We start from the raw sequence: 23,314 nt of genomic DNA, 5'->3' as shown, positions 1-23,314 counted from the left end.
GAGTTTGAACAACTCCAGGAGTTGGTGATGGACAGGGAAGCCCAGTGTGCTGCGGTCCATGGGGTCACAAAGGGTCAGATATGACTGTGAGACTAAACTGAATTGAACTGATAAGGCATTCCACCTGAAAGCAGCAGAATATACTGTCTTCTCAAGTACACATGGAACATTCTCCGGATAGATTACATCTGGAGTCACAAATCAAGCCTCGGTAAATTTAAGAAAACTGAAGTCATATCGTGTATCTTTTTTGACCACAGCACTATGAGATTAGAAATCAATTAGAGAAAAAAAATATGTAAAAAGCACAAACACATGGAGGCTAAACAATATCAACCAAATAACCAAGAGCTCACCGTAGAAATCAGAGAGGAAATAAAGAAACACCCAGAAACAAATGACAATGGACATATGACAACCCAAAACATATAGGGTTCAGCAAAAGTATCTAAAAGTAAAGTTTACAGGAATATATTCCTATCTCAAGAAACAAGAAAAATCTCAAAAATACAGCCTAACCTTATACTACAGTAACTAAAGAGGAGCAAAACCCCATAAAACTTTGTAGAAAAAGAAATCATAAAGGTCAGAGCAGAAATAAATCAAATAGAAATGAAGAACAGCAAATATCAATGAAACTAAAAGTTGGTTCTTTGAGAAGAAAAACAAAATTGAGAAACCTTTAGCTGGAATTGACAATGAAACAGGGAGAGGACTCAATTCAGTAAAATTAGAATTGAAAACCAGAAGTTACAACTGACCACAAAAATTTAAAGGATCATAAAGAGACTACTGCTGCTGCTGCTGCTAAGTCGCTTCTGTCGTGTCCAACTCTGTGCGATCCCATAGATGGCAGCCCACCAGGCTCCCCCATCCCTGGGATTCTCCAGGCAAGAACACTGGAGTGGGTTGCCATTTCCTTCTCCAATGCATGAAAGTGAAAAGTCAAAGTGAAGTCGCTTCAGCCGTGTCCAACTCTGTGCGACCCCATAGATGGCAGCCTACCAGGCTCCTCCGTCCATGGGATTTGCCAGGCAAGAGTACCGAAGTGCATTGCCATTGCCTTCTCCTACTGCAGGCAACTATTTGCTAATAAAATGGATAACCTGGTAGAAATGGGCTAATTCTTAGAAAAGTACAATCTTCTAAGACTGAACCACAAAGAAATAGAAACTATGAATAAACCAATCAGAAGTAATGAATCTGAAACTGTCATTAAAAATCTTTTAAGAAACAAATGTCCAAGACCAGATGGACTTGAACCACAAGTGAGTTCTAGCAAGCATTTAGATAACACCTAACATCTGTCCTTCTCAAACTGTTCCAAAAAGTTGCAGGAGCAATACTCCCAAAGTCATTGTATGTGGCCACCATCATCCTGATACCAAAACCAGGCAAACATATCACAAAAAAAGAAAATTACAGGCCAATAACACTGACGAACATGGATGCAAAAATCCTCAAAAAAATACTAGCAAACCAAATACAACAATACATTAAAGGGATCACATACCGTGATTCAGTGGGATTTATCCTAGGGATGTAAGGATTCTTTAATATACTGAAATCGATTAATGTGATACACATTAACAAACTGAAGAATGAAAACCATTATGACCATCTCAGTAGATGGAGAAAAAGTATTTGATAAAATTAAATATCCATTTATGATAAAAACTTTTCAGAAGGGGCACAGAGAGAACCTACTTCTTTATAGAGTATATATGACAAACCCACAGCAAACATCATTCTCAATAGTGAAAAACTGAAAGAATTTCCTCTAAAATCAGTTACCAGACAAGGATGTCCACTCTCATCACTATCGTTCAACACAGTGTTGGAAATCCTAGCCATGGCCATCAGAGAAGAAAAAGAAGTAAAAGGAATCCAAACTGGAAAAAAGTTAAACTGTCATTGTTTGTAGATGACATGATAATATACACAGGAACTCCTAAAGATGCCACCAAAAAACTAGCAGAGCTAATCAATGAATTTCGTAAAGTCACAGGATACAAAATTAATACATAGAAATCTCTTGCATTCCTATATTCTAACAATGAAAGATCAGAAAGAGAAATTAAGGAACCATCCTATTTATGATTGCAACAAAAAGAATTAAATACCTAGGAATAAACCTATGTAAGGAGGCAAAAGACCTGTATGCAGAAAACTATAAGATACTGATGAAAGATATTAAAGATGACACAAACAGATGGAGAGATAGACAATGTTCTTGGACTGGAAGAATCAATACTGTGAAAATGACTATACCACCCAAAGCAATCTACAGTTTCAGTGTGTGCATGCGTGCTCAGTTATATTCAACTCTCTGTGATCCCATAGACTGTAGCCCACCAGGCTCCTCCATCCAGGGGACTTTCTGGGCAATACTGGAGTGGGTTTCCATTTCCTTCTCCAGGAGATCTTCCTGACCCAGGGATCAAACCCATATCTCCTGTGTCTCTTGCATCATTGGGCAAATTATCCTCTGTGTATATAGTCCTTTTACTCCTTACAGATACAATGCAATTCTTATCAAATTATCAATGCCATTTTTTTTTTCTACAGAATTAGAACAAAAAAAATTTACAACTTGTATGGAAACACAAAAGACCTCAAGTAGCCAAAGCAATCTTGAAAAAGAAAGTCAGAGCTGGAGGAATCAGGATCCCTGACTTCAGACTACACTACAAAGTCATCATGACAGTATGGTACTGGCACAGAAACAGAAATATAGATCAGTCAAACTGGATAGAAAGCTCAAAGATAAACCCACACACCTATGGTCACCTAATCTATGCCAAAGGAGGCAAGAATATCCAATTGAGAGAAGACTTTCTCTTCAATAAGTGGTGCTGTGAAAACTGGACAGCTACATGTAAAAGAATGACATTAGAACACTCCTGAACACCATGAAGAAAAATAAACTCTAAATGGATTAAAGAGCTAAATACAAGGCCAAGCACTACAAAACTCTTAGAAGAATATATAGGCAGAATATCCCCTAACATAAATTGCAGCAAGATCTTTTTAAACTTACCTCCTAGAGTAATGAAAATAAAATTAAAAATAAATGAATGGGGCCCAATTAAACTGCAAAGCTTTGGCACACCAAAGGAAACTACAAAGAAGACAAATCTCACCATGGGAGAAAATATTTGCAAAGAAACTAACTAAACCCACCAACCCATCAGTGGCAAAAAGATACTATCACTAATTATTAGAGAAATACAAATCAAATCTACAATGAGTTATCACCTCACACTTGTCAGAATGTTCACCATCACAAAGTATATAAATAATAACTGCTGGAGAGGGTGTGGGGGAAAGGGAATCCTCTTGCACTGTTGATGGGAATTTATACTGATACAGCCACTATGGAAAATAGTACGGAGGTTCCTTAAAATCAAAACAGAGCCACCATATGACCTAGCAAACCCACGTCTAGCCATATGAAAATGATAGTTGAAAGAGATACATGCACCCCAATATTCTGCATCACTATTTCCAATAGCCAGGTTGGAAGCAACCCAACCATTTGTCAAGAGTGAAATGGTTAAAGAATATGTGGTACCTGATAGGGCTTTCCTGGTGGCTCAGACGGTAAAGAATCTGCCTGCAATGCAGGAGACCCGGGTCTGACCCCTGGGTTGGTGTACAAGCATACAATGGAATGTTACTTAGTCATAAAAAAGAACAAAATAATGCCATTTGCAGCAACATGGACGGACCTAGAGACTGGAATACTAAGTGAAGTCAGTCAAAGAAAGACAAATATCATGATAGCATTTATATGTGGAATCAAAAAAAGACAGAGGTGAACTTATCTACAAAACAGAAACAGACTCAGAGACTCAGCGAAGGAACTAATGGCTACAGGGAGGGAGGGAGGGAGGGGTATACTGGAAGATTGGGGTTGACATATACACACTACTATATATAAAACTGACAACTATGAGACTACTGTACAGCACTGGGAACTCTACTCAATACTCTGTAAAGGCCTATATGGGAAAAGAATCTAAAAAGAGCAAATGTATGCGTATTCATTTTGCTGATTCACTTTGCTGTAGACCTGAAATGAACACAACATTGTAAATCAACTCTAGTCCATAAATTTTTTTAAATGGCAGTACTATCCGAAGCAGTCTACAGAAGGAATGTGATCCCTATCAATTACCCATGACATTTGTCATAGAACTAGAGCAAATAATCCAAACATTTATACGGAACTATAAAACATGCAGAATTGCCAAAGCAATCCTCAGGGAAAAACAACAAAGCCAGGGGTATAGCTCTCTCAGACTTGAGACAATACTATAAGGCTACAGTAATCAAAATAGTGTGGTACTGGTACAAAGAGCAATATTGCATAGGAACCTGGAATGGTAGGTCCATGAATCAAGGCAAATTGGAAGTGGTCAAACAGGAGATGGCAAGAGTGAACATCAACATTTTAGGAACCAGCGAACTAAAATGGACTGGAATGGGTGAATTTAATTCAGATGACTATTATGTCTACTACTGTGGGCAAGAATCCCTTAGAAGAAATGGAGTAGCTATCAGAGTCAACAAAAGAGTCTGAAATGCAGTACTTGGATGCAGTCTCAAAAACAACAGAATGATCTCTGTTTGTTTCCAAGGCAAACCATTAAATACCACAGTAATCCAAGTCTACGTCCCAACCAGTAACGCTGAAGAAGCTGAAGTTGAACGGTTCTATGAAGATCTATAAGACGTTATAGAATTAACACCTAAAAAAGATGTCCTTTTCATTACAGGGAACTGGAATGTAAAAGTAGGAAGTCAAGAAACACCTGGAGTAACAGGCAAATTTGGCCTTGGAGTACAGAATGAAGCAGGGTAAAGGCTAGTGGAGTTCTGCCAAGAGAATGCACTGGTCATAGCAAACACTCTCTTTTAACAACACAAGAGAAGACTCTACACGTGGACATCACCAGATGGTCAACACCGAAATCAGATTAATTATGTTCTTTGCAGCCAAAGATGGAGAAGCTCTATACAGTCAACAAAAACAAGACCGGGAGCTGACTGTGGCTCAGATCATGAGCTCCTTATTGCCAAATTCAGACTTAAATTGAAGAAAGTAGGGAAAACCACTAGACCATTCAGGTATGACCTAAATCAAATCCCGTATGATTATACAGTGGAAGTGAGAAATAGATACAAGGAATTAGATCTGATAGACACAGAGTGCCTGATGAACTATGGGTGGAGGTTCACGACATTGTACAGGAGACAGGGAGCAAGACCATCCCCAAGAAAAATAAATGCAAAAAAGCAAAATGGCTGCCTGAGGAGGCCTTACAAATAGCTGTGAAAAGAAGAGAAGCAAAAAGCAAAGGAGAAAAGGAAGATATACCGATTTGAATGCAGAGTTCCAAAGAATAGCAAGGAGAGATAAGAAAGCCTTCTTCAATGATCAGCGCAAAGAAATAGAGGGAAATAATAGAATGGGAAAGACCAGAGATCTCTTCAAGAAAATTAGAGATACCAAGGGAACATTTCATGCAAAGATGGGCTCAATAAAGGACAGAAATGGTATGGACCTAACAGAAACAGAAGATATTAAGAAGAAGTGGCAAGAATACACAGAAACTATACAAAAAAGATCTTCATGACCCAGATAATCACGATGGTGTGATCATTCACCTAGAGCCAGACATCCTGGAATGTGAAGTCCAGTGGGCCTTAGGAAGCATCTCTACAAACAAAGCTAGTGGAGGTGATGGGATTCCAGTTGAGCGATTTCAAATCCTAAAAGATGATGGTGTGAAAGTGCCGCACTCTATATCCCAGCAAATTTGGAAAACTCAACAGTGGCCACAGGACTGGAAAAGGTCAGTTTTCATTCCAATCACAAAGAAAGGCAATGCCAAAGAATGCTCAAAGTACCGCACAATTGCACTCATTTCACATGCTGCTAGCAAAGTAATGCTCAAAATTGTCCAAGCCAGGCTTCAGCAACACGTGAACCATGAACTTCAAGACGTTCAAGCTGGTTTTAGAAAAGGCAGAGGAATCAGAGATCAAGTTGCCAACATCCATTGGATCATCGAAAAAGCAAGGGAGTTCCAGAAAAACATCTATTTCTGCTTTATTGACTATGCCAAAGCCTTTGACTGTGTGGATCACAATGAACTGTGGAAAATTCTTAAAGAGATGGGAATACCAGACCACCTGACCTGCCTCTTGAGAAATCTGTATGCAGGTCAGGATGCAACAGTTAGAACCAGACATGGAACAACAGACTGGTTCCAAATAGGAAAAGGAGTACGTGAAGGCTGTATATTGTCACCCTGCTTATTTAACTTATAAGCAGAGTACATCATGAGAAACACTGGGCTGGAAGAAGCACAAGCTGGAATCAAGATTGCCGGGAGAAATATCAATAACCTCAGATGTGTAGATGACACCACCCTTATGGCAGAAAGTGAAGAACTAAAGAGCCTCTTGATGAAAGTGAAAGAAGGGAATGAAAAAGTTGGCTTAAAGCTCAACATTTAGAAAACGAAGATCATGGCATCTGGTCCCATCGCTTCATGGGAAATAGATGGGGAAACAGTGTCAGACTTTATTTTTTTGGGCTCCAAAATCACTGCAGATGGTGACTGCAGTCATGAAATTAAAAGATGCTTACTCTTTGGAAGGAAAGTTATAACCAAGCTAGACAGCATATTAAAAAGCAGAGACATTACTTTGCCAACAAAGGTCCATCTAGTCAAGGTTATGGTTTTTCCAGTAGTCATGTATGGATGTGAGAGTTGGACTATAAAGAAAGCTGAGCACTGAAGAATTGATGCTTTTGAACTGTGGTGTTGGAGAAGACTCTTGAGAGTCCCTTGGACTGCAAGGAGATCCAACCAGTCCATCCTAAAGGAAATTAGTCCTGAATGTTCATTGGAAGGACTGATGTTGAAGCTGAAACTCCAATACTTTGGCTACCTGATGCGAAGAACTGACTCTTTTGAAAAGATCCTGATGCTGGGAAAGATTGAAGGCGGGCAGGAGAAGGGGATGACAGAGGATGAGATGGTTGGATGGCATCACTGGCTCAATGGACATGAGCTTGAGTCAACTCCGGGAGTTGGTTATGGACAGGGAGGCCTGACATGCTGCAGTCCACGGAGTCGCAAAGAATTGGACACATGAACGACTGAACTGAACTGAAGTGATTGGTAAAAAACAGAAATATGAATCAATGGAACAGAATAGAGAACCCATAAATAAACCCACACATCCATGGTCAATTAATCTTCGACAAGGAAGGCAAAAATATAAAATGGGAAAAAGTCTCTTCACCAAGTGTTGTTGGGCAAGTTGGAAAGCTGCATGTAAATAAATGGAGTTAGAAAACACCGTCAGACTATGTACAGAAATAAACTCCAAATGGCTTAAAGACTTAAACATAAGACATGACTCCATGAAACTCCTAGGAGAGAGCCTAGGAAAAACATTCTCTGACCAATGTTTCCTCAGGTTAGTCCCCAAAGGAAATTGACATAAAAATAAACAAATGAGACCTAATTAAACTGAAAAGCTTTTGCAAGGCAAAGTTAACCATATAAATACAACCCACAGAATGGGAGAAAATATTTGCAAACAATGAGCTTAATTTTCAAAGCATACAAACAGCTTATACAACTCAACAACAACAAACAAAACCCAATCAAAAACTGGGCAAAGCTGAATAGACATTTCTCCAAAGAAGAAATAGAGATGCCAATAGGCACGTGAAAAGATGCTCAGCTGTTAATTAATAGAGAAATGCAAATCAAACTATAATCTCTTGGTAGAAACCATGACAGAGAAAGAATATTAAAAAAAAAAGAAGGTTCATACAGCTATATAACTGAGACATTCTGTTGTACAACAGGGATCGGCATGACACTGCAAATCAACTATACTTCAATTTTTTAAAAAGTCTACAAACAATAAATGCTGGAGAGGGAAAAGGGAACCCTCCTATATTGTTGGTGGAAATGAAAATTGGTATAACCACCAGTGAGAACAGTATGGAGATTCTTTAAACACTGAAAATAAAACTACTATATGTTCCATCAATCCCACTCCTGGGCATTTATCTGGAGAAAACTTTAATTCAGAGAGATACATGCACTACAATATTCATTACAGCACTATTTACAGTAGCCAAGAAATGGAAGCAACCTAAATGCAAGACAAATATCACACAGTACCACTAATATGTTAGTAAATCCAACTTGTAAAAAAAAATGGCATGGATGAATTTTATATACAAAACTGAAATACACTGATTTTGAAATCAAATTTATAGTTACCAAAGGGGAAACATGGGACTGTGAAGGAGTTTGGAGTTAACATATACACATTACTACATGTAAAATAGATAACCAACAAGGATCCATTGTAGAGTGCAGAGAACTCTACTCAATATTCTGTAATAATCCTTAAAAGAAAAGAATCAGAAAATGAATAAATGTGTGTATATATATATATATATATTAACTGACTCACTTTGCTGTACATCTGATTCTTCCACAATACTGTAAATCAACTATACTCCAATAAAATTTAGAAAAAGAGTCTACAAACAAGTACGTCATTTTGCAATCCATTCCAGCCTTTCATGTTAAATCTGATTGTGTATGGCTTGAATGCAACTTCCAGGAAGTCTATGTAATGTTAGTGTGGCCATGTTCAAGCCACACTGTTTTACCCAATGGTAATTTCAGTATTTATCTTTGGAGACTAGCAAAGTATTTAGCATGAAGGAGATGACCAGGTGGGGAAAGAACCCAGTCACCAAGTGTGGAAGAATTCATGACATATTTTCAGCGGTCCTTGTTCTCCAAACCAGGGCTTCCTTGGTGGCACAGTGGTAAAGAACCCACCTGCCGATGTAAGAGAACCAGGTTCGATCCCCGGGTCAGGAAGATACCCTGGAGGAGGGCATGGCAATCCACTCCAATATTCTTGCCTGGAGAAACCCATGGAACAGAAGACTGGCAGGCTACAGTTCATGGAGTCACAAAGAGTTAGACAGGACTGAAATAAACCTGACAGGCAGGAAGTTAGCTGAGAGCAACCAAGGCACCCCCTTCAGCTAACTGTCCAATAGTGGCCTAATCCCACCAAGCAATCTACCAGCCTCACCCCTAATACGCCCCTACCAGTACTCCAAAATAATCAGGGAGCAGGAAAAAACACCCCACCAACCTAGCTTACAGGACTTTCCCTACTTCAGCACAGGGCACACGTCACATTATTATCCTGTACTAAAGCAACCTTTGGTGGCCACTGGACTCATTAACTTCTTATAAATATTCCATGAATATATACATCTAATTTAACAGACTGAATTATGGGAAGGATATGTGTGGTAGATAGAGTATCTGGTTATATAACCTTCAGCTGTCAACCAAGGCTGTCAATCAATGGCCCCCTTGGATTATGCAAATTACCCTGGCTTAAAAACTCTGTACCCCAGCCCTCCAGGGACATTTGCCTCCCTTGGTAAGACCCACCTCTCTCTTGGTGTTCTTTCTTTGTGTTTGCTCAGTTGTATCCAATTCTTTGTGACCTGTTCTCTTACTGTTAATAAACTTTCTTGGAAGGATAAGACCTTAGGTTCTTGCATCCTTACCAAGAACCGAGGCCCATAGGAGGAAGGGTCTCCAGACTCTATCTGCTAACATTTTGGTGCCAAGACTCAGATTTTCTCTAAGCAACAGACCTTGTCTCTCCAGATCTCTACCACTCCTCTCCTCTGTGCAGGCACAAAGGAACTGCTGGTTTCTCTGCTCCTCCATTCTCTCTCAATCCTCTATCAGTGGAGCAGACTCTTGCTCCCAACCTCCTCCCCATCGAACTGTCGTTCAACCTGAGCCTACATCTTCAGACAATGTCAGAGATTCAGGTAAGCCTCCACTTTCCCATCAGAATAAGAAACGGCCCAGACCCTGACTGGCCACCAGGCATCTGGGACACTTTTAGTTGGGTACAAGCAGGAAATGTCCTCCCCAGCTCCCATATAGTGCTGGACTGTAAGCCATCCTGTCGATTATGATCCTGGGACACCAGGCTCTCTAACTGTCCTACTATTTTCCAGATGGGAAACCAACCATCTGCCCCTAAGGGGATACCCTTGAGATGCACCCTCCAAAACTGGTTACAATTTGACCCTGCCACGCTACAGAAGAGGAGACTCATTTTCCTTTGTAATATGATCTGGACCCAATATTACCTTCCAGACAGGGTATCCAGGCCCGTAAATGGAACCATTAATTATAACACCATTCTCCAAAAGGCAAATTTTGGAGACTTATTCTGCAAAATGCAGAACAAATGGTCTGAGATTCCATATGCACAACTTTTCTTTATCCGATGGGATAAACAGGATTTCCTTACAACTAGTAAACTTACTACCCTTGACACCCTGATACTTAAGGAAAATCCCTCAATTTCACCAGCCACCTCACCAGCCAGCACTGCCCCACCACCTTTCAAGGGACCTCGGTTACCTCCATCAGCTAAAGTCTGTCCCTTGGTGGAAGCACAGAGAGGCGAATCTGGCCCACAACTAGTCCATCAACTCTTCTTATTTGGTAGAACTAAAGCAGATTAAGGAAGAATTGGGTAGCTTTTCAGACAATCCCACTAAATATATTGAGGGATTCCAACATATCACTATGGCTTATGAAATGACCTGGAAAGATATCACCAGAATTCTAAACCAGACCTTCTCTGATACTGACATAGAAAGAGTTAAAAGAGAGGCAAAAAATTTGCTGATGGACTCCACCTTTCTGATACTAAATATCCCATTAGGGAAATGGCAGTCCTCAGCATTAATCCCAAATGGGACTACAATCAGAAAGAATATCAATGGGAAATAAATCATTTTATCATCTGTATCAAAAGCAGGCTTTAAGGCAGCCCAACATAAAGTCATAAACTACTCCCAAGTAACAGCAATCAGCCAGCAGCCCAGGGAAAATCCAACAGCTTTCCTTAATTGGCTGAGGGAAGCATTCATTAAATATACCAGTCTAGATCTGGACTCTTAAGAGGGACAAGAGATTATAAAAGATCAGTTGTCAACTCAGCACCTGATATTAAACACAAATTACAAAAACTAATGCAAGACCCTAGCATCACCTTAGATGAACTGGTGAATGCAGCCTCCATGGTCTTCTATAACCGAGACCAAAAGGCTGAGGCCAAGGCCCAGGAGAAAGAAAGAAGAAAGGAATCCAGGCATGCCCAAATGATGGCTGCCAGCTGCCCAAATGAGGGTCCAGCTGTCCCCAAGACTACTCTGACTTTACAGCCCAAAAAAGACAAATGTTGCATTTGTCACCAAATGGCCACTGGGCACAGAAGTGCCCCAATCGAGATAGACCTCCTAAGACTGCTTGCTATCAATGCTATCAGTTGGAACACTGAGTGGCCCTTTGCCCCTCAATCTAAAGGGACCGAGGACCAGTGACTGCTACCCAGGACTGAGGAGATCCCCTCCAGTTGACCCCAATACAAGAGATCAACATCACTGGACTGGAGCCAAGGGTACAAATGGATGTGGTGGGTAAGTAAACCATTTTCTTACGTGATGCTGGGGCCACTTGTTCTGTCTTGACTTCCTTCTCTGGACCCTACTCCTCTTGGAGCTGTACCATCATGGGAGGGCTTTTACTAACCCCTCTTCTGTGTCTGGGAGGGATTTGGATTCTTCCACAGTTTTTTACATATGCCTGACTGTCCTAGCCCACCTAGAGAGGGACCTACGACAAAAATGGGATGCTACTCTCTCTCTCCCTAGGAGGGTCACATGGATCGCCCCACCTCACAACTTTCAGAAAACTTTAGGAGTTCTCTTAACTAATGAAGATACCAAAAAATCCCTCCAGGTCAGATGGCTACAACAAGTCAACCCACTGGCCTGAGACCAGGGGATCCCAGGAAAAGCTAAAAATGCAATGCGAGTCACAACAGCTCTAAATGATCCACATAAATTTCCCCAAGACCCAATTCCCCTTAGGCCTGAAGCCCGCCTGGGACTTCAACCCATCATTTTCAAAATTCCTGTCCCACGGACTCCTTATCCCCAATACCCTGATATTAGCACTGAAGAAAAAGGATGGTATTTAACTGCCTGGTCTAGGATTTCTGAATCATTAATGAGGCAAAAATTGCCCTACACTTGACAGTCCTCAATCCTTACATACGTTTAGGAAAAGTACCCCCAGATAGCAGCTGGTTTGCAGCCCCAGATTAAAAAGCTGCTTTCTTCTGCATCCCATTGGCCCCAGAATCACAATACTTGTTCACATTCGAATGGGAATCTCCATCACAAGCTCAACAACTGATCTGTACTGTCTTGTCCCAGGGCTTTAGGGATAGCTCCCCCTTCTTTGGACAGGCACTAACCTGAGATTTAGATTTAAATCTTGTGCTCCAAAATCACTGCAGATGGTGACTGCAGCCACAAAATTAAAAGACACTTGCTCCTTGTAAGGAAAGCTATGACAAATCTAGACAGCATATTAAAAAGTAGAGACATCACTTTGCTAATAAAGGTCCACTTAGTCAAAGCTATGGTTTTTCCAATAGCCATGTGGGGATGTGAGAGTTGGACCATAAAAAAGGCTGAGCACCAAAGAACTGATCCTCTTGAACTGAAGTGCTGGAGAAGACTCTTGAGAGTCCCTTGGATGCAAGGAGACGAAACCAGTCAATTCTAAAGGAAATCAACCCTCAATATTCATTGTAAGGACTGAGATTGAAGCTCCAATACTTTGGCCACCTGATGCAAAAACACAACTCATTGGAAAAGACTGATGCTGGGAAAGACTGAAGGCAAAAGGAGAAGAGGATGGCAGAGGATAAGATGGGTAGATAGCATCACTGACTCAATGGATATGAATCTGAGCAAACTCTGGGAGACAGGGAAGGACAGGGGAGCCTGGCATGCTGCAGTCCATGGGGTCACAAAGAGTTGGACAAGACTTAGTGACTGACCAACAACAACACTGGAGGGGGGAACTTTCATACAGTATATAGATGACCTCTTGATTTGTTCCCCCTCTCAACTCCAGGCCATTCGACATACAATTCAGGTCCTTAGTTTCCTGGCTGAGCGGGGTTATAAGGTGTCCAAATCGAAGGCTCAAATAGTATAACAAGTTTTCTATCTCAGAAGGATAGTGACCCTTGGCAGGTATAGCCTTTCAGCAGATGGTAATGGCTATATCCACCTACAGACTCCCACCCCACATAAACAGCTGCAAGCATTCCTGGGCCTAACTGGGTATTGTAGGATTTGGATACTCAACTACCATCTCACAGAGCAGCCCCTATATGAATATCTAAAAGGCAGAGATGATCAAATACCCTTTACAAGGGGGCCATCCCAAAAGAAGGCCATAGAAACCTTTAAAAATCTCCTTTGAAGAGCTCCAGCTTTAGTATTTACTCAACCTGTACAAGCTGTTCCAACTTTACACCCACGAAAAAGAGCATGTTGCCTTAGGGGTCCTCACCCAAAGTCTAGGAGAAACTCTATAGCCAGTAGCCCATTTTTCCAAACAATTGGATTCCACTGTGAAGGGCAGGTCCCCTGTCCTGCAACACTGGGAGCATCATCCCTCCTAACAGGAGGCCCTTAAGTTTGCCCTGGAAGCACCCATACAGGTTCTCACTGCCCATCAGGTATCAGATTTACTTAATAACAAGGCTTCAGCCTGGCTTTCAGACAATAGGATCCTCAGATATCAAATCTTTTTTTTTTTTTTTTGAAGACCCACAGATATCCCTGGGTGTTTGTAGGACTCTAAATCTAGCAACCCTGTTGCCTGGAAACAGGGGGAAAAAGTCCTTCCTATATTGTTTCAAGGTCTTTACAATTTCCTTAAATGCCCACCTGGACCTCTGGGATCAACCTTTGGCCAGATCATGGATGGAAACTGTTACATAGCAGAGGGAAAACACAAGGCTGGATGTGTCATTGTGTACCTCCATAAGGTCACTGACACCCAAGCTCTGCCTCAGAGCTCATCTGCACAACTTGCTGAACTCACTGCACTCACCTGAGTGTTAGAATTGGCTAACAGGGAAAAGGGTCACAATTTACACTGATTGTAAACATGCTTTCTTGATCTTACATGCCCATGCAGCCATCTGGAAAGAAAGAGGATACCCATGGGGTCGCAAAGAGTAGGACACGACTAAGCAACTGAACTGAACTGAACCTCCAAAAACAGCCCCATTAAATATGGCCCTCAGATTAATCAGCTACTCCAGGCCTCCAACTGCCTACAGAGGTAGCCATAGTTCATTGAAAAGGCCATCTGACACTACAGAGGGAAATCAATTTGCAGTCCAAGCTGCTAAGCAGGCCTCCTCTAAAGCAGCCCCATGACAGGGAGCTCTCATCCCTGCCCCACTGCCACTTCCTCTTCACCTGTATGGAGGAAGAAAGGCGTGGGCAGCCCGAAAGGGTTTCCACCTAGGCTCATTCAGATGGTACACTTCTGATGGGACTCTTCTTGTCCCCAGGAGCCTCCAATGGAAACTCATTAATGCCCTCCATGAATTCACATTTGGGAAGGGATGCCTTCTCTGCCATGGTATCTAGAGTCCCAAAAGGCAAAGAACTTAATCAACTAATCTGGCAGGTATCCAGCTCTAGTCTGACCTGTTCCTATAATAACTTCTAGGGAAATAAATGTCCTGCCTTGGTCCAAGCCATCCAACGACATGGGACTTACCTGGGGAAGATTGGCAGGTGGATTTCACCTGGATGCCTCCTTCCTAGGGCTACAGGTATTTACCAGTCTTTGTAGACATCTTCATAGAATGGATAGAAGCCTACCTAACTAGGACAGAAAAAGCCCTAGAAATTACCATTAAACTTCTACAAGAAGTCATTGCCTGATTTGGTCTTCCCTGGTTCCTTCCAAGTAATAACGGGTCCTCATTTATTTCCACTATAACCCAGTCCATCAACAAAGCCCTCAACATAAGGTTTGCTCTATAATACATTGCTCCTGAGGCCCCAATCCTTGGGAAAGGTAGAAAGAGTCAATAAGTTCCTCAAAAGCATCCTCTGAAAACTAACACAGTTCTAAATTGGGTAACTCTTTTATCTGTTTCCCTCTTTTGAAGTAGAATAACTCCAAAGGATCTGCTCGGACTGTGTCCATATGAAGTCTTATACAGACATCTTTTCCTAAAATCAGACCTACTTATGGACAGGGAAACCCTAGGACTACAATCTTATGTAACCAAACTGTCAATGTTCCAACAGGCCCTTGGGGAAACTGACCTGGAAACCAACCCTCCTAGCCTTCAGCCAGCCATACGATACTAATCTGGGGGAAAGGTCCTTATCAGAACTTGGAAGGATGGGTCTCCTGAGTCCCAGTTGGACCCTACTTGAAAGGGACCTCTTTCAGTCCTCCTTTCCTTATCCAAAGTCCATCAAGTTTCCAGGAATCACCACCTGGATTCACCATTCTGTGGTGAAGCTGTAGAAACCACCCTCTGAAAACTCAGACTCCAACATCCTACTCCTGTGAACCACATGAAGCCCTTAAATTCCTCTTCAAAAGGACCAAAGATAAATAACAATCTAACTCTTTAAATACATGGCCTTGTAACAGTCTTGATATTTTGATTGTCCTTTCTTCTGAGCTTGTGCCCTCCTGTGGGTAATCCTATCTCACACCTATGGCACCCAACCTTGGTCATCCTGTCTTTCTGAGGCCTACATTAGGCATCATTCTTGACCAAATGCTACCCAAACTCACTCTCACCTTACCCCTCCCCTGGTCCATTATACAAATCTAAACTCTCTCAGCATCCCTTAGACCCAGAGGATATTTACAGACTGTAGCTACTGCCCACAACCTATTCTCCTCCAGGCTATGTACCTTCAGCACTAGCCTTCAGACAATATCATCCTTGCCAATAGAAATTTGGTTCAATGTCTCATCTTACCCAGATGCCCAACTTGATCCTAGGACTAGATTGTATAGAGTCTATCTTTCGATAGACCCTCATTGCACAATTACTGGTCTGGGGACAACAAACCTACTTTGTAAAATTCTATGCTGCTTCCAGCATCCATGCAGGCAAATTTGGACCCTCTGTTCCCCCATGGAGAACAGAGGCTGGGAGTCTCACTGGCCAGGAACACTAATCCCCTAATTATACTCCACTCCTACAGAACCAACTTACCCCCACCTCAAGGCCTCTTTTTCATCTGTGGAACCTCAGCATACATGTGCCTGCCCTCAAAGCAGAAAGGAACAAGTTCCCTGGGTTACATCATACCAAACGTTTCCTGGATCAATGATCCTCCCCAATACACTATAGAGTAGTTCTGAACTAGAACATGGAGGGCAGCGATGGGGCCTATCCTCTCCCCATTCATCTTTATCCTAACAGGCATCACCAGAATGGCAATCAGTGGGGGGCACTTCAATTCATATATCCACTCAATTAACCATGGCCAGGTCCAAATGTCCACCATCTTGGGAAAACTTCACACCCAAATAAACTCATTGATAGGTGTGGTATCCCAAACTGGTGGGCACTTGAACTTTTAACCAAAGCTGAAGGAGACACATGTTTCTTCTTAGGAGAAGAATGCTGCTTCTACATCAACAGATTGGGAAAAATCACCACAAGTCTATTCAAAACCAAACAAATCTTAAGTGGAGTAATCACAGTGATGTCCTGGTTCCAGTCAAAAAAACCATTGTGAGATACATTCTAATATCCCACCTATATGTATTTTCTTAATTCTATTGTTTGTTCCTTGCTTCCTCAACTTACTATCCTAGTTTGTTTACTCCAGGTTAATAAGATACAAGCCCAACTCCTGATATAACCAGGATACCAGCCTTTAGCCTCTCCAACAACCTGCTCATACCATTCCCCCCTTAGATGGACATCGACAGCTGCTTCCAGCCTCTCTCATTGACAGTGAGTGACGGACACCCAAAGCCCCTCTTTACCCCTGGACAGCAGGAAGTAGTCAGAATGAATGATGAACTATGCCCATCTCCCCACTGAATTGAGGAGATGCACTTGAGGTGGGGAATGATAGGAGGAGGTTAGCTGGGAACAGCTAGAGGTGGCCCCTTTAGCTAATCACCCAATAGCTGCCTAATCCCATCAAGCAATTTACCAGCCAAGCCCCTAATATGCCCTCACTAGTACTCCAAAAATAGGGGGCCAGAAAAACACACTAGCTGACTTGCAGGACTTTCCCTACTTTAGCACACACGTACACTTGACACTATCCTGTACTAAAGTAACCTTTGGTGGCCACTGGACTCATTAACGGCTCATAAATATTCCATGAATACATACATCTAATTATAACAGACTGAAGTATGGGAAGAACATGTGTGGTAAAGTATCTTTTGTTATATAACATTCAGCTGTCAATCTACAGCCCCCTTGGATTATGTAAATGACCCTGCTTAAAAACTCTGCACCCCTCTCCAGGGCTATTTGCCTCCCTTGGTGTGGTCTGCCTCTCTCTTGAGGTGTTGTTTCTGTCCTTTCTCTGTGTGTGCTCAGTCGCTTCGTCGTGTCCAGGTCTTTGCAACCTGTTCTTTCTTTCCTTATTGTTAATAAACTTTCCTGCAATGGCTAAGACCTTAGACTTTTTTTGTATCCTTACCAAGAACCAAGACCCACAGGAGGAACGGTCTCCAGACTCTTCTGCTAACAAAACCTCGTTATGTCACTTCATTCCTTTCTCCTTTACACAACGACAAACACTAAGGACACAACTTTTACCTCCGTGTGTGCCAGACACTGCTTCAAATGAGTATTTTTTGCTATTAATTCATTGATCCTCATAGTATCCTATAATGTAGCAACTCTATTTCAACTTGAGAGTAGAGGGAAAAAGGCACAACTGAGCTTTTGATAACCACCCAAAAGGAGCAGTGCCAGCAATTTAGTAACAGAAGAGTCTTTCCTTAAATTTGTTTTTATTGGGTTGTTCTCTCCTTCATTCTGCCACCCTAACCCAGAAATTAGGTCGGCAGAATACTCTAAGGCTGGATTTCCCTGGTGACACGGTGGATAAGAATCTGCCTGTCAATGCACGGGACATGGGTTCGATCTCTGGTTCGGGAAGATTTCACACGCCACGGAACTAAGTCTGTGCACTTCAACTACTGAGCCCACGTCCTGCAACTACCAAAAAAAACTTGCGTGCCTAGATCCTATGCTCTGCAATAAGAGAAGCCACCAAAATGAGAAGCCCTGCAATAAAGAGTCACCCCTGCTCTCTGCAACTAGAGAGAAAGGCCATACAAAGCAAAGAAGACCCAGTACAGCCAAATAAATAATTTTTTTTAAAAAAGGACACCTTAAGGTTGTTTTTAAATCCATGAGGAAGAAAAGAGAAAAGATGCCAAGAAATAGTATTAGAAAAGAAAAACAGTTGCAGCAGAGACTTTTTAAATTATTAGAGAGCAGCATTAACTTTAAGCCTATAAATTGGAAAAGTTAAAGACGCTATTTCTTACAACAATAAAACTTAATAAAATTTTCCCAAGAAAAAATATAAAATAAATAACAATTAAAAGTATGATCAGGTGTCAAATCTCCACAAAAAAGGATCAAGCCCAGATGGTCCTGTGTCAGAGAACTGAAAAAGAGGAAAAGCTACTGAATTCATTTTATGAATTTATTTTGACCTCCTTTAGGCAATGGCACCCCACTCCAGTACTCTTGTCTGGAAAATCCCATGGATAGAGGAGCCTGGTGGGCTGCAGTCCATGGGGTCACTAAGAGTCGGACACGACTGAGCGTCTTCACTTTCACTTTTCACTTTCTTGCGCTGGAAAAGGAAATGGCAACCCACTCCAGTGTTCTTGCCTGGAGAATCCCAGGGACAGAGGAGCCTGGTGGGCTGCCGTCTATGGGGTCGGACAGAGTCGGACACAACTGAAGTGACTTAGCAGCAGCAGTGAAAGTCGTGCAGTTGTGTCCAACTCTTTGCAACCCCATGGGCTGTATAGTCCATGGAATTCTCTAGGCCAGAATACTGGAGTGGATAGCCTTTCCCTTCTCTAGGGGATCTTCCCAACTCAGGAATCGAACCCAGGTCTCCCATATTGCAGGCAGATTCTTTACCAGTTGAGCCACAAGGTAAGCCCAAGAATACTGAAGTGGGTAGCCTATTCTTTCTCCAGCGGATCTTCCCGACCCAGGAATCAAAGCCGGGTCTCCTGCATTGCAGGCAGATTCTTTACCAACTGAGCTATCAGGGAAGCCCTTAACTTCATTTACCAAAACTCAAAAAGGAGAGTGAAAGAAAACAATACAAACCAATCTTACTTATAAACCAGATGCAGAAATCTGCGGTGAAATATTGGAAAATTATGTTTATATACACACATACACACACACACATTTATACACATTTGATGGGAGTAGGAAATGACAAACCACTCTAGTTTTCTTGCCTGGAAAATTCCATGGACAGTGGAGCCTGGCACAATCCATGGGGGTCACAAATAGTCAGACACAACTTAGCACACCCATACATGAACATATAAATATTTATATATATGCATACATAATGTACTAAACTGACATACTCATGTTAAATGTATTTAAAATACTATATCATGACCAAGAAGAATTTATCCTAGAAATATAAAGATGGTTAAACATTAGAAATTCTATTTATATAACAATATGTGAAAGCCATTTGGAAAAAATTAAGTTGGATCCACACAAAACACGGGAAAATTTCAAAGAAGAAAACATTGGAGAATTGTAGGGAAAGCCTTTCTAATTGTGATTTAAAGTTTAGGAACTGTGAAAATGTACTTACTTACATAAAAATTAATGTCAATGCCAAAAATAAGTAAACTCAAAATGTGAATTTTATTTTGGTAACAAACATTGCAACTCATATGACTCATATTGCAATTCATATTAATATATAAAGAGCTCCCAGAAAAATCAGGAAGAAAATGGGCAAATAACAGTAAAGTGTATTAATCTTAAGTGTACAGTTTAATGAAATTCATCAAACATGTACAGTGCATATGACATGACCAAGAACAAAACACTTCCATTTTGCCAGAATGTTTTGTCATGACACTTTCTACTCAACTGACTTATTCTGACCAGGTAAGCAACCAGTATCCTTATTCATATCATCAGATTTGTTTGTTTTTAGTATGCTTCTGAAAATTGGAAGCCCACAGGTATTTACCATTATGTCATTGCTTTCATTTAACGTAGCACCGCAGGTCCTTCGCAGCGTAATATGACAAGGAAAGGAAATAAAAGGCACGATATTTGGAAAGGAAGAAATTGAAAAATTTCATAAACAATGCAATCATCCAAAAAATCCAAGAGAATTTACAAGTATTATAACAAATGACAGAGCTCAACACATTTGTCAGATATAAGATGAAAATATCCAAGCCCATATATTTTTATCTAACAGCAACAACTGAAATGATATTAAAAAAAAATCTTTTTTTCATTCACAGCAGCAATAAAACCAAAAGGTACCTAAAAATAAATAAACCCAACAAAATAATTTGGAAAGCAACTTGGCAAAATCCAGTAAAGTTGTAGGTGTGCTTACTATAAACTCAGAAAGAACACTTCTAGATATATGCTGAGAACCCTGATACTTGTATTAGGAGGAGTAGGTAGGGGGGTTCTTGTTGCAGCCTTGCTTCTCATTACACACAGAGAAACAAACACAGAGACACAACACAAAAGTCCATCAATAAAGAATGGATATGTAACTAAATGGAATAATAAGCAGTAGTTAAAAATGGATATTTTAAATCTCTATGTATCAAGGTAAAGAAGCTATCAAATACTTAATGTTGAGTGGAAAAGAAAAACATATTGCAAAAGGTTCAGACATATGATAAGAATTAAAAACACGGATGGACCTAGCAATTATCATACTAAATGAAGTAGAGTAGAAAGACAAATATCACTTATATGTGGAATCTAAAATATGATATAAATGAACTTGTTTGTAAAAAACAGAAACAGACTCACAGGTTTCAAAAACAAAGGTCTGGTTACCAAAGGGAAAAGGGGGTGGAGGAGGGATAAATTAGGAGGTTGGGGTTAGCAGGTACAAACTACTATATATAAAATGGATAAACAATAAGATTCTACTGTGTAACACAGGGAACTATATTCATTATCTTGTAATAAAATTATAATGTAAAAGAATATGAAAAAGAATATATAGAGACACACACATAACTGAATCATCTTTGTTGTACAATAGAAAACTAAATAAATTAACTTATAGTATTAAAAGGCATAGAGCTCAAAAAATAATTAAAAACATAAAATAATACTGTTTATTAATATATTTAAGGGATAGACAAGGACACAGCATCCATATAAAGTTATTTACAGGAGAGAGAAAAGGAGAATCAGAGGTCAGAGGACAAAACCCTTAACTACCTGTAAAAAAAATTTTTTTAATGTAGGGCAAAATGCTAATACTTATTGAATGCAAGTGGCAAGAATATGGTGATATACCCTGATGTATTTTTGTATATCTGAAATTCTTTCTATTCTATAACCTGATATGTAAGTTCGCGCACGGAATAAAGATGCAGGTGTGCAGCCTACAGGCCTCAATGAACTCACCTGCAGATTGGAGATGAACAGCACCTGCCTGAGACCCTCTCGGCATTGGTGTCAGGATATGAAGACGTTCCATAAGCAGTGAAGTTCCACACAGCTAACGTTATATTGAGGTTTACGACTGTACTACACACTCTGCTCTTGATAACCGAGCATCTACTTCCTAACACAAGCTTGTCAGCTTTCACCCAAAGAGACCCTGCAACACTCCAGCCATGGTTATCGAGACTATCACCTACCACTGCGTGTCCTTACGAGCCCCACCAGCTCCCACTGACCCCTGGGCTTCTTATCCCCCAGCCCCCACCAACTCCCATCTACCCGTGCGCCTCCTACCCATCCTCCCACACCAGCCTTCCCCAGCCTACCTCCAGGACAGGTGGGACTAATTCCAGGTTGCCTAATGCAGAGAAAGACTAGAGCCTGGGATCTCATCAGAAGGGCTTAGATATCCCCCCAAAGCACATCATTCTGCTTCTTAGCCCTGCTCCTCATTCCTTCCCAACTCAGAGCCTCAACAGCGTGGCCCTTTGCCTCAAAGCCAGGTGGGACTGGAAGCAGTCATCACAGTGGTGCCCATGGATTAAAGGAGGACTTCTCTGCTTTTCTGAACAGGTCTTACTTTGTTTTTTGTTTTGGCTGCACCGTGTGAGGCTTGCCAGCTTGTGGGATCTTAGTTCCCTGACCAGGGACTGAAACTGAGGCCACCGCTGTGAAAGCACCCAGCCCTAACAACTGGACCACCAGGGACCTCCCTTCTGCTTTTCTTTTGGAGCAAATTTGGCAGATTTCAAAAACATGATAGTAATGATCTCCAGGTTAAGCTTCTAATTCATGTGGGAGGAGGCTGGGGTTGTGGTACATCTCTGTGAATGGGAGCAGCAAACAGGCTTGCCCAGAACAAGATCAGGATAGGAAAGCTGTGGATCTCCAACCTTTCTCCTGAGAAACTGACGGTGCAAAGTAATGGCATTAGTTCCCATGAGCCAGGAAGATTCATTTACAGTTTCTCCTCTGTGTGTTTGTGTGTACACCACAGGTACTGTGCTTAATGCTTCCACACGTATAATCCCCTTATAACAGTCCTCTGGGGTTATGTCATTATACTTTCTTTAAAGATGTAGAAACTAAAGCTCAGAGAGGTTAAATAACTTGCCAAAACTCATTTAGATCATTTATGGCAAAGCCATAATTCAAGGCCAGAACTTCCTGCTCTAAGAACATGACTTAATTCATCACCTCTTCTATTTTATGGAGGGCCCACTAGAGCTGGTGCTTTCCTGTATATTAGAAAAACGTCTCATTGACTGATTTAATCCATGAGAACTGAGGTCCTGCCTGTGTTCTCTCACTTGTAATATAACGTATGATTACTGAAAGGTGCTCCATTCATGTATGCAGGCCAAGTCATATTCAGGAAGTCAAGCTTCCTTTAATCTGGGAAATTCTGCAAAGGAACCAAAGAGCAATGGCTTCACCGGAGTTGGCATCTTCTTAAATTAGTAAGCAGCTCAGATCTGGGAATAGGTTGGTGGGAAACAATGGAATTTTCTGCAAGTTTACATTTAATGACCTCATAATGTCTGGTGATTCTTTACTGTAATACAAGCACAGCACATTTCATTTTTTCCATTAAAAC

The 23,314-nt window shown here is 41.1% G+C and overlaps 1 long non-coding RNA gene across 2 annotated transcripts in view; it reads right to left on the bottom strand.

Moving 5' to 3' along the window:
- The window catches only part of LOC147343058 (uncharacterized), a 69,668-nt gene extending 47,485 nt beyond the window's left edge, over positions 1 to 22,183 (bottom strand). Inside the window, exons 1-2 of one of the 2 annotated variants that reach the window (XR_015156917.1) lie at positions 22,044 to 22,183; positions 21,679 to 21,772 (exon numbers count right to left, since the gene is read on the bottom strand). This is a non-coding gene — a long non-coding RNA (uncharacterized LOC147343058). Of the gene's footprint in view, positions 1 to 21,678; positions 21,977 to 22,043 lie in introns of those variants that run through there. The other variant, XR_015156916.1, reaches the window with a different exon arrangement.
- Between the last annotated feature and the right edge of the window lie 1,131 nt (positions 22,184 to 23,314).

The sequence above is a fragment of the Bos grunniens genome, chromosome 28 (assembly GCF_055505025.1).
Source record: "Bos grunniens cultivar Pamir isolate PY7600 chromosome 28, Bosgru_T2T1.0, whole genome shotgun sequence".
Classification (NCBI taxonomy): domain Eukaryota; kingdom Metazoa; phylum Chordata; class Mammalia; order Artiodactyla; family Bovidae; genus Bos; species Bos grunniens.
Note: the sequence above shows the minus strand (reverse complement) of the source record. Positions and strands in the feature narration are given on the sequence as shown.